The sequence below is a fragment of the Notamacropus eugenii genome, chromosome 6 (genome assembly GCF_028372415.1).
Source record: "Notamacropus eugenii isolate mMacEug1 chromosome 6, mMacEug1.pri_v2, whole genome shotgun sequence".
In the NCBI taxonomy this organism is placed as follows: domain Eukaryota; kingdom Metazoa; phylum Chordata; class Mammalia; order Diprotodontia; family Macropodidae; genus Notamacropus; species Notamacropus eugenii.
In genome coordinates this window covers 178,910,283-178,920,522 of record NC_092877.1, presented here as the reverse complement: position 1 = coordinate 178,920,522, position 10,240 = coordinate 178,910,283, and the positions used below count along the sequence as shown (strand labels likewise).

General features: G+C 37.7%; 1 protein-coding gene across 3 annotated transcripts in view; it reads left to right on the top strand.

The window, feature by feature from the left end:
* Positions 1-1,349: 1,349 nt before the first annotated feature.
* The window catches only part of ROBO1 (roundabout guidance receptor 1), a 1,297,074-nt gene continuing 1,288,183 nt past the window's right edge, over positions 1,350-10,240 (top strand). For all 3 annotated transcript variants that reach the window (XM_072621629.1, XM_072621631.1, XM_072621627.1), the window contains exon 1: positions 1,350-1,439. The gene's annotated coding sequence lies outside the window, so the exon portion shown is untranslated. The remainder of the gene's footprint in view (positions 1,440-10,240) is intronic.

Sequence of the window (10,240 nt, the reverse complement as noted above, 5' to 3'; positions counted from 1 at the left end):
TTAGTTAACAGTTACTTACTTTATTCAACAAACTTTCCAATAACATTCACCTGAAAACTGAAGGCATAATTTATCATTAAATTCATGTTTACAATGAATAATCACAGCTAAACTAAAATATATGTAATTACATATTTTATCATATCAAAAATCAACATAAGTAGGACCTATTATATTTTTCATAAACCTTTTCATCACCTTCCGAAGAATGAAGGATCAAGAGTCAGAGGTCTATTTAAAACCTTACAGCCAGGTCTATTTAGTCTAAGCCATCACAGTTATGATGTACAACCATGGTGTTGTGTTCATATGGACACTCTTTTTAAATATATGTGTATATATGTGTGTGTGTGTGTGTGTGATGTTTCATTGCCTTAAAGTGTCAATTACTATATATGCATTTTAAAATATTTTTAATTTGCGTTACTAATAACAGCATAAGCAAGTTGATTTTATAAAATACCATGGTAATTAATGACCAATATCAATATTAATGTTATTATGCCAGTATAGTCTTTTTAAATTTTTTTATTGTAACATTTTTGTCTATTTATTAAGTTATGAACTTAGAACAATTCAATTGAATAAATGAATATGTTTCTTGTACTTTTTGATACATTATGATTACATATTCTTAATTTATTATTTTAAACCTGTGTTGAGTGATTTATTCACATATCATTAACACCAATAATAAAATATTGTATTTTTCTAATAACTCATTTGGTTCTCAACAGAAATCTAGAGGAAATATAACTGAGAAGGTAATTTTGTCTGTTAAAATTTGAACCTTACATAAATTAAATAATGCATTGGAATTTTCAGTCAAATTATTGGTGTAGATATTTTCTCAAAATTTCCCTTTTGAAATCTGTGTATTTTAAAGCCATCCCACACACTGGCAATTACAAGCAGATATGAAATGATCATCACATGACATGAGTCTAAATCTGTGGTCTTTTTCTTGGTTAAATATCAAGCCAGGCATTAGGATGCTAGAGGTAAACGAATCAATTAAACACATTCCCCCGTGCCCCCTCCCCTTCTCTTCCCTAAAGCTTCTTGTATAGTGTTGCTTTGTAGCTCCTAGAGACAGAGGCAGTAGGACCCAGGGGCCTTCCGCAGCCACCAATAGAAGCGCATACTTGGATCTATTTGTATGCAATGCCTTCTGCTCTGCGCATTAATAGTAATACAGATAGCGAGTCTGAAAGAATTCTCTTCTGAAGAAGGACTGGATTTTTCCAGGATCCTGATATTGTGAAGAAATCTGGATTCATCCTCTCCCTATGAGCCCCCTCCCGCAGTGTTTCAAAGTCCCAAATAGCTTTTGCCTCTTTTGAACTCGGAAAGGTTCCTATGTACAGGAAAGTTGCAAGAACTATCTGAATCATGGAACTGCTAGTTTTCTAAAAAAAAAAAAAGAGTCTTATCTAAGGGTAAGTGCCCCAAATAAACACTAATCGAGTGACAATACTAAGATGTCAAATGAGATGCATTTAATTGTATGTTTGTGACTATGGGGTGATGTTGTCTTCTGATAGACGTGCTAAATTCACTATTTGCAGTTTGCTAAGAAATTGGAAGTGATGGAAGGGGCATGTATATGTATGTGTGCATATATGAGTATCCATACAGTCTATCTATTTCAACGTATAGATGTAGGCATATGTGTATGTATGTACTGCATGGATGCATTGCTAAATTGATTTTTTTTTTTTAACACCGAAGAAATATGACTAGAAGGAATCCAACAAGTTTCATTTCAGGGATTAAAGGTTTGTTTATGCTCTGAGAAGTTAAGTGCTGGGAGTATGTGTGCGGTGAGGTGACTGAGATGGTTCAACAAAGAAGTTTGAGGATGTGTATGCCGTGCTAATTGATTCGTAGCTCTGGGTTAGATTAGGGGACAGTGGAGTTGCTTGTGGTGCATGTATCCTTTCTGTGGTATTGACACAAACAGGAGCTGGCAATTTCACTGCTGAGTTTCAGCAAACGTAACTTTGCAGGGCGATCCTGTCTGCACTGGGAGGCTAATGGTGTGGAGTAAACAACGGGACCAGACCCGGAGCTCAAACTTTAGAGCACTACAATAAGGAGATACAGTTCTTTTGGTCTGTTTCCGTTAGTATTTTACTGTGATCATGATAATGTCATAATTATGTTTATTGCGCGACTTTTGCCTATTTTGACAGTTAACTCCTGACTCCTGAGCTCTTCAATAATAAAATTTCTCATTAACTACATTGCAGAGTACATAGCAACAATTGCGTTATCTTTCTGTATTTGGAAATACAATATTGATCTGAAGAAGGTTAGAGATTCCTGTAAAAACCCTTTGTGATCTGACTTTTCCGCCTATCTTTTACACACAGAACACACGTATGATGATGCATGCTGGAAAGTAATGTTGTTGGTGACATTTTGCTGGGAAGCATATTGCAGGGAAGTCGAGGAGCCTCTGCATTATTTATGAAGTGCTTGCATGCCTCTGGGGACAGTTCTTTCTCCCTCCCCCGGCCCCCTCCCCAGGAGGCAGGTGGGGGGTTGAGGGTGTCGTTGGAGTGGTGCTGCTGCTAGACTCTGCAGTGCTGCTCACACAATAGAGGCAGAGAAAGGCAGACCCCTCTGGGCTGGGCTGGAGCAAGCAGCTCTCCCTGGCTTCCTGGTGGCGGCTGCGGCTGCGGCTGCTGCTGCTGGAGCCGCCTCCGCTGCAGCCGCTGCTGGAAGGGTTGCTGCTGCAGTGCCCCCGCTGCAGTGCTGCAGAAACGCAGTTCCCTTTCCCTCCAATGCGGTGGAGGCTCAAACTAAAGCTGGCGATGTTGAAGGCACTGCTTCCTGCAAAGATGCGTATCTGGACAGAAAGGACCCAACCATACTTTTTGGAAAACTCAGTGGAACCAATACTGGTGTCCTGAGGGTGGGAGAGCCTTCAGCTTTGATTTCTTTGCCTCCTTCGCAATTCAGCTTGGAGACTGAAAATTCCTGTTAGCAGCCCAATGTGGATTACCTGAGTAACACAGTTTTGGGGTGCCGCGGGGTTAAGTGGAGGAGAGGTAAAAGAAGCTGGGCTCAAAACGAGCTTAAGCATTATGAAGAAGTGAAAGGAGAGGATAAAGGAGGGACATATGCATTTCATCGATTTTGCTTTCCCTCCTCCTTCCCCTCCCCTCGGTTTTCTGCACGTTAGAATTTTGAACAGAAAGAAAGAAGCATTTGCCTAGTGTTTCTTTACAACCTCTAAAGTGTAGGGTACCCAATGCTAGGCGCTTGTCGAATCAGTGTGTAAATGGGGACCAAGGGTCCCTTCATAGTGTAATTGACACCATGACCTCAAACATTCTTATAATGTCTCCTACTGGGAGGGAGGGGGAGTGACCTTGCAGCCTCCCCCATCCCCAAATGCGTGCACAGCCTTAGTTGCCTTATTCTTTTGAATCGCATTCAGTTCTGGTGCTCTTATGATTTTATCTGGGCTCACCAAACTGCAGGTTTTGTTATGGGATCACTTACGTGCCCCGTAAATTGTGGGAATTTGTTTAATCTGGAGGTTAATTTCCGGTCCTTCTAGGAATGTGGAGGAATACGTGTATATGCATGACGGTGGAGCAGGTTGTGTTATTTGTCAGTTGTCTTACAAATAAAGCAGGCTTACTACGTCTCAGGTTTGTGAGTGACCCTACAAAGGAAGCGTGCTCAGATAGAGGACAGGGGGAAAGGCAGCTGTGTGCTGACAGTGCACTCTTCTCTCACCTTCCTTTGGTCCCCATCCAATCTGATTCATTTTTAAATCTTTCACTAACTGAATCCTGTCCTAGAGAAACCCACCCCCACCCTTCCTTAAGAGGAACCATCTAAGAGGTTAATTTCAGCATAGGTCCATATGTGGAAAGGTGGAAAGGGGGAATTATTTAGGGACTATCAGGAGGCAGGAGCAGAGCTCATCTCTGAGTTTGGAGCCAGTACAGAATAAGTGCTGTTTGATTTGGAGGATGAAAAGAGAACCTGAAAAATACTCTTTACCTAGTAGAGATGATTTGGAAAGAGCACAGAAGTGGGAGTTAGGAGACCTAGACTCTATTCTGGTTCTCCTAGCTGTGTTAAAGTCTCAGTTTCTTTATATGAAAAATAGGAAAGTTGAGATAGAACTCAAGTTCCTTCCAAATTTCAAATTCAATGATTCAAGCATTCAGTTTGTCTTTAGGAATTATCTGGTTCAGTAGGGGAATGCAAGGATGGATACGTAAAGTGAAGTTTGCTAGGGAATTTGGCTCAGTGCATTATCTGCCATTGTACATGCTCTGAATCCACGTTTGTAGGTCTTAAATTTTTTTCACAATCTGAAAAATTAGAATACACACACAGATCACTTCCATTTTATCCCTTTTCTGTGCCCAAACCACTTTTAGCATCCTAAACAACATATCCTTTGAGATGCTCAGTGTTGGCAGTTTCCAGAGGTATAGATAATAGTGCAGAATGGGAGAGGGCAAAGCAGAGATACAGTAGCCAGATGCCTGAGAGAATGCAGAATTCTGTTTGTTCCTCTTGACAAGCACTGCAGTACACAAAACAAAGAGTAAATATTGCAAAACCACAAGTAAAAAATTACACTTATGCTATGTCTATACTCTATGAATATCTGTTGATCAATTCAAATAGAAAACCCAATAATTTAGATAGAATTGAAAGGGACATGATACACTCATGCAGTATTTGGAAGCTAGTATATTTAGCTAATGGAAGTTCACTTTTTGGCATATGCTGGTGCTGAATACATTAAGGGCTATTTTTATTTATGGAGGGATGTACTCCAGCCTGAGAAATACCAGGGTGGTTTGATACAACTTATTTGTATGACACTAAACAATTCCAACTGCTGTGTGAAATGTGGGTTTTAAAGGAAAAAACCAGAAAGCAAAGCAGTCCAATGGCAGTTTGATGAACGAGCAGGTGCAATGCACCATTTGAAAATGTAACTTGAGGTTAGGTTCCATGCAATCAGCTGCAGAGGGAGCTTTTCCCAATTGCATGAAAAACAACACTAATATTGCTCTTTTCTTGTTACCCTTTGACTTCAGGAAAAAAAGATCTAAATCAAGAGAAAGTTGTTAATTGGACACATAATCATTTACCTGGAAATGTTGAAACAATTAATGTGGCTGTTAGTTTTCTTGGATCTGCTATTGTAATATATTAGCTACAAGAACAGCTAGAGAGGACATTAGAAAATTATTATATGGTTGAGAATTCTAAGGTCCAGAGAATGTGACTTCCCCAAGGTCACACAGATAGTTTTCATCAGATTAGGAACTAGAGTATAGGTCCACTGACTCAGGCTGGGATAATCTTTTGGAAGTGCTTACTTACATAATATATGCCATATACAAAGCAGCCATGTGACAAAACAAATTTTAGTACTTGAAATATTCCTGTAGCAAGCTAATTCTCATCTGGTGCATTATCAATATATACTATTAGAGGCATCAAGATTTAGTGAATATAGACTGTTAGATTTGAAGCCAAGCAGATCTGGGTTCAGATTCTACCTCTGATATTTACTGTATACAGTCAAGTAACTGAACTTCTGTGTACCTTAGGCAATTCCATAGAACTTAGGCAATCTTAGGAAACCTGCCTCCCCATGCCTGAATTTTCATATCTATAAGAATAGGTGGTTGCAGTAGTCACATAGGTTCCCAGAGTGCATGATACCATCACCTGGGGAGGGGGGAACTGGCACAATGCAGGGAGTGGGATGGCACCTTCAGGTACAATTTGGGGTGTCAAATAAAAATAAGGGGGCAGTGGAAGCACAAGGAAAGAGAACATTTTGAAAAATCATTCATATATGTTTCATCTGTTGCATAGCAGAGTTAAATTCATAGTGTTTACATTATTTTCCAAATAAACACACAAAACATGTTATACTAATCAGTGCTCAAATCTGAGAAAGGACTTCAGCAAATGTTGGCAGGCCAGCCTGTCGCACATTGTCAGAAACCCCACCATACATAGGCAGGAATATGTGCATGTAATGACTTGTATTGTCATCAAAATAAATTTCATTGCAGGAAAAAAACCCATAAATTTATAATAAATCATTAAATTTTGGGTGTTAATTTTTATAAAAAAATTCTATATTTTATAAATGATGCAAATAAAAAAATCTGTTAAACAGTTAAAGAAAGTAGATTTCCAGGGAATTGCTAAGTAATTTTTTTTAAAGGAGACAATAGGCCAAAGAAGTTTGGGAACCTCTGCACTAGTTGATCTTTAAGTTCACTTCCTACTCCTTGTAAGTTGAAGGCTGAACTCTGATGAAGTTAGCAAAATCACAGATTCTTTGAGAATTTATGCTAAATTTCATAGTAATAATAGCTAATATTCATGTAGCACTTACTGTGTGCCGGATACTATGTTAACTGCTATCTCATTTGACCCTCACAACAACCCTGAGACATAGGTGTTACCATTGTCCCCATTTTGCAGATGAGGAAACTTTAGAATACAGTGTAAGCAACTTGCCCAGTGTCACATAGCCAGTGAATGTCTGAAGCTGGACTTGAACTCAGGTTTTTCAGACTCCAAGCCCAATATTTTATCCATTGCATCATCTGACTGTTTGACACATTTTTCAAGTGTATTGTGCTACATGTATTACTGAAGACAAGACCTTGGAAAACAATATTAATCTCTTTATTTAAAAAAATTGCATAGTTTTTTCATGGCGTCTAATGTTTGTAAGGGTGGGGCAATCTTCATTAATAATAACAGTCACAACTGCTAAGCTTCATTTCCAAGAGCTCCATCACATACCCCCATTATGCCTATTCTATCCTGCTTTATTTCACTACTTACCCAAATGCTTTATTTTGCCCTGATCTGCTTACTGTCTAATACCTATTCCCATTTTTATGCCTTTGCTCATGTGTCTTTCCTCACATGAAATGTCACTGAATCCTAGATGTAGATCTGGAAGGAACCTGCAAAGCCATCTGGAAAGTGAGATCCAGAGAGATTAGGGAAACCTAAGGAAATGTGTAGTAAATAGCAGAGTCAAGTCTTAAACCTAGGTTTTCTGAATTCCAATCCAACCACCATTAGTGCCCCATGTGGCTCTAACTTTCAGCCTTTCTCCTTCACTATGATTCAAGGTGCCCTAAGTCCCAGAGTCAAGAAGATGGAAGAGCCACTCAATGGGGACTTGGAACATATCCTTACTCTGTAACTGAACCTCTCTAGATCTTTGTTTATTTATGTGCAAAATGAGGTGCTTAGGCTAGGATGATGCTATGTTCTTCATGAAACTTCCAGTGATTACTACAGCCATCGCTGTTACCTATCCCTGAATAATTAAAGCATTTATCATTTGTAGATCCTGTGTTGTGTTTTGAGAAATCATTTTGTTATTGTAGTCTTCCAATAACATCTTGCTGCTGTTTTTGCTGTTTTGGTGGGAATGGGGGGAAGCAAGGCTTGTAGCTTTCAGATCAATGAAATAATTGGCAGAGAAATATCTCATCAGGAAACTCCTTCTACTAACATGTAGGACATACCTAGAGCACTGAAAGATTAATTGTCCAAGGTCATGTAGCAAGTGTGTATCTGTCAGGATTGAAACATCTTCATCATCATTGTCATCATTATATCATCAAAAACAACTAATATTTAGTTTTAAAAAATCACAGATTACAGATTTTATGATAGAAAGAATGTTATAAACTATGGTGTCCAATCTCATCATTTAATAAAGTAGTGAACTGGGGTCTAGAGTCATATACAGGCAATTAATACCCAAGGAAAGGTTTGAAGCAGGTTTTCTTGACTCCAAAGCCGGTTACCTATCTACTATGCTATACCACCTCTCAGGCATTTAAATTATTTGGAAATTGTAGCCCTGCTGTTTATTGCTCCAATTTTTGTCTCACAAACTGCCCAACATCTTTGCTCCATATGAGTCTGAACTGATCTGTTTTTGGTTATTTATAAAATCTTAAAAACTTAATAATCCAAATTGGAGAATCATCCATTGTAATCAACGATAATTGAACTCAGCTCTTTCCCACTTCCATCATGGACAATTCTAGAGGAATCTCTCCTATGATATATATGGCACCAACCACACAATCTCATGGCAATATTCTTCACACTGCTTCCATTCTCCATACTATATTATTATAACAAGTATGATATTATTTTTACCTTCTAGTCTCCTTGTTTAGGAATATGTTGTTGATTCTCTGGTTTATCCCCTATGCATTTCCCTATGCCCCTCTATTTTCTTTCTCATATGTTTTTAATTTATGTTTCTCTCAAAGTCATAATTTAAGCATACTTTAATTGAATTAATTATATATAACTTTTCTCTCTCTCAGTATATATATATATATATATACATATATATATATATACATATATATATATATATGTATATATATATATATATATATATATATATATATATATATATATATATATATATATATATATATATATATATATAAGCACATCTCATGGAATTCCAAGACTGACCTAACTTCTCCCAAGGAAGAAAAGAAATAAGGAAGCAAACATTTATTAAGTGCCTACAAAATGCCAGGTACTGTGCTGGATGTTTAATATCTCATTTCATCCTCACGATAACCCTGTGAGATAGGTGCTATTCTATCCTCATCTTCCAGTTGAAGAAACTGAGGCAAACAGAGGTTAAGTGACTAAGAGCTAGACAGCTGTAAGTGTTTGAGGTCAGATTTGAATTCAGATCTTCTTGACTTTCGGTCCAGTGTTCTATCCATAATGCTATCTAGTTGCAATATCAATTATTCATGGAGTTATAATAATCACTAACATGAGTGGATACTTCCTCCACTGTCTTAGATGCCAACTCCTTTATTACTTAGAATATGGTCTACTAGCATTACTAGGACTAAAAATTGTCCACACTGAAGTCTTCCTTGGAATGAGTCTCTTTGAATTTAGCTAAACTGTTCCTTCAGCAATAGACATAGAGCCCATCACTAGACTCAAATCCTTGGTAGGACTTACCAGGACTATACTATGCTGACACAGACATTAAGAACTAATGGATACTGCCATGCTATAATGAAGGTTCAGAGTAAGTCTTTAGGTGCAGCTAGGTGTTACAGTGCATTCACTCTGGAGCTTAGGAAGACCTGAGTTCAAATATACCTTCAGACACTTGGAACTTCTTCCTATCTCTTGATCACCTTGATCAAGTCACTTAATCCCAATTGCCTCCAGGGGAAAAAAATCATTCAAAAAAGCCACAGTAAGTCTTTAGAGAGTGACAATAGAGTCAAATACTATTTGTGCAAAAATCTTCTGGCATAACACAACAGCCACCTGTTCCTCTCATCTCCTTCCTTTTTTATATAGAGCTGGTGAAGAAAAGTTACCTTTGGAGACTATAAGAAAAATGCACAACAATTCATGAAACAAAGTTTTAGTCCCTTTTTAACAATAAGAAGATGATATTTACAAATATATTACTATTCAACAATGATCTTATGTAGAAGGATTTTACATCTTTCCAGAATAGGCTCAGCACTCTCTTTAGCTTCTTAAGAACTGACTTTGACTCAGCATTTAAGCTAGTGATGTCAAATACAAACTAAACTAACAGCTATCAGCTAATTGTCTAAGCCCTCTTTACCTGGGGATGCATTAGATCACATACTGTCATTCAGAGCACAGGTAAATATGAAAAAAGGCAAATTATTATTCCAAAATAGTGATTTCCAGAAGTTGACTGTTAAAGAATGTTACTGCACTCACTGTTGTTTTCTGTTATTCAAGAACGTATACACATATACAGTGCAGCAATGATACTTAAAATACATTGTAAAATAACAGGATACCTGAAGACAGGATGAAAAGATAGCCTCAATCTAAATAATGGGATTGATATGAGAAAGGAAGTAGTAATAAACCAAAGGAAAAGTTACTATAAGGTCTAACATGCAAGGCATCTGTCGTACAGCATACACTGGAATAATCAAACAACTTGAGTAGCAAAAGCATCTTAATAGTTGGCATTGTGCTTGTGTATGTGACAGCTGGCAAGGTATGATGGAGGTTACGGAATGAAAGACTGAATGAACAACTGAATGTGCTGAAAGGGATATGAATCCTCAGGAGGATATCCTGTTGGGGCTGATACAAAGTGGCCAATATGGCAAAGCTGTAAGCACCTGAACATGAAAACAGACAGATCAAA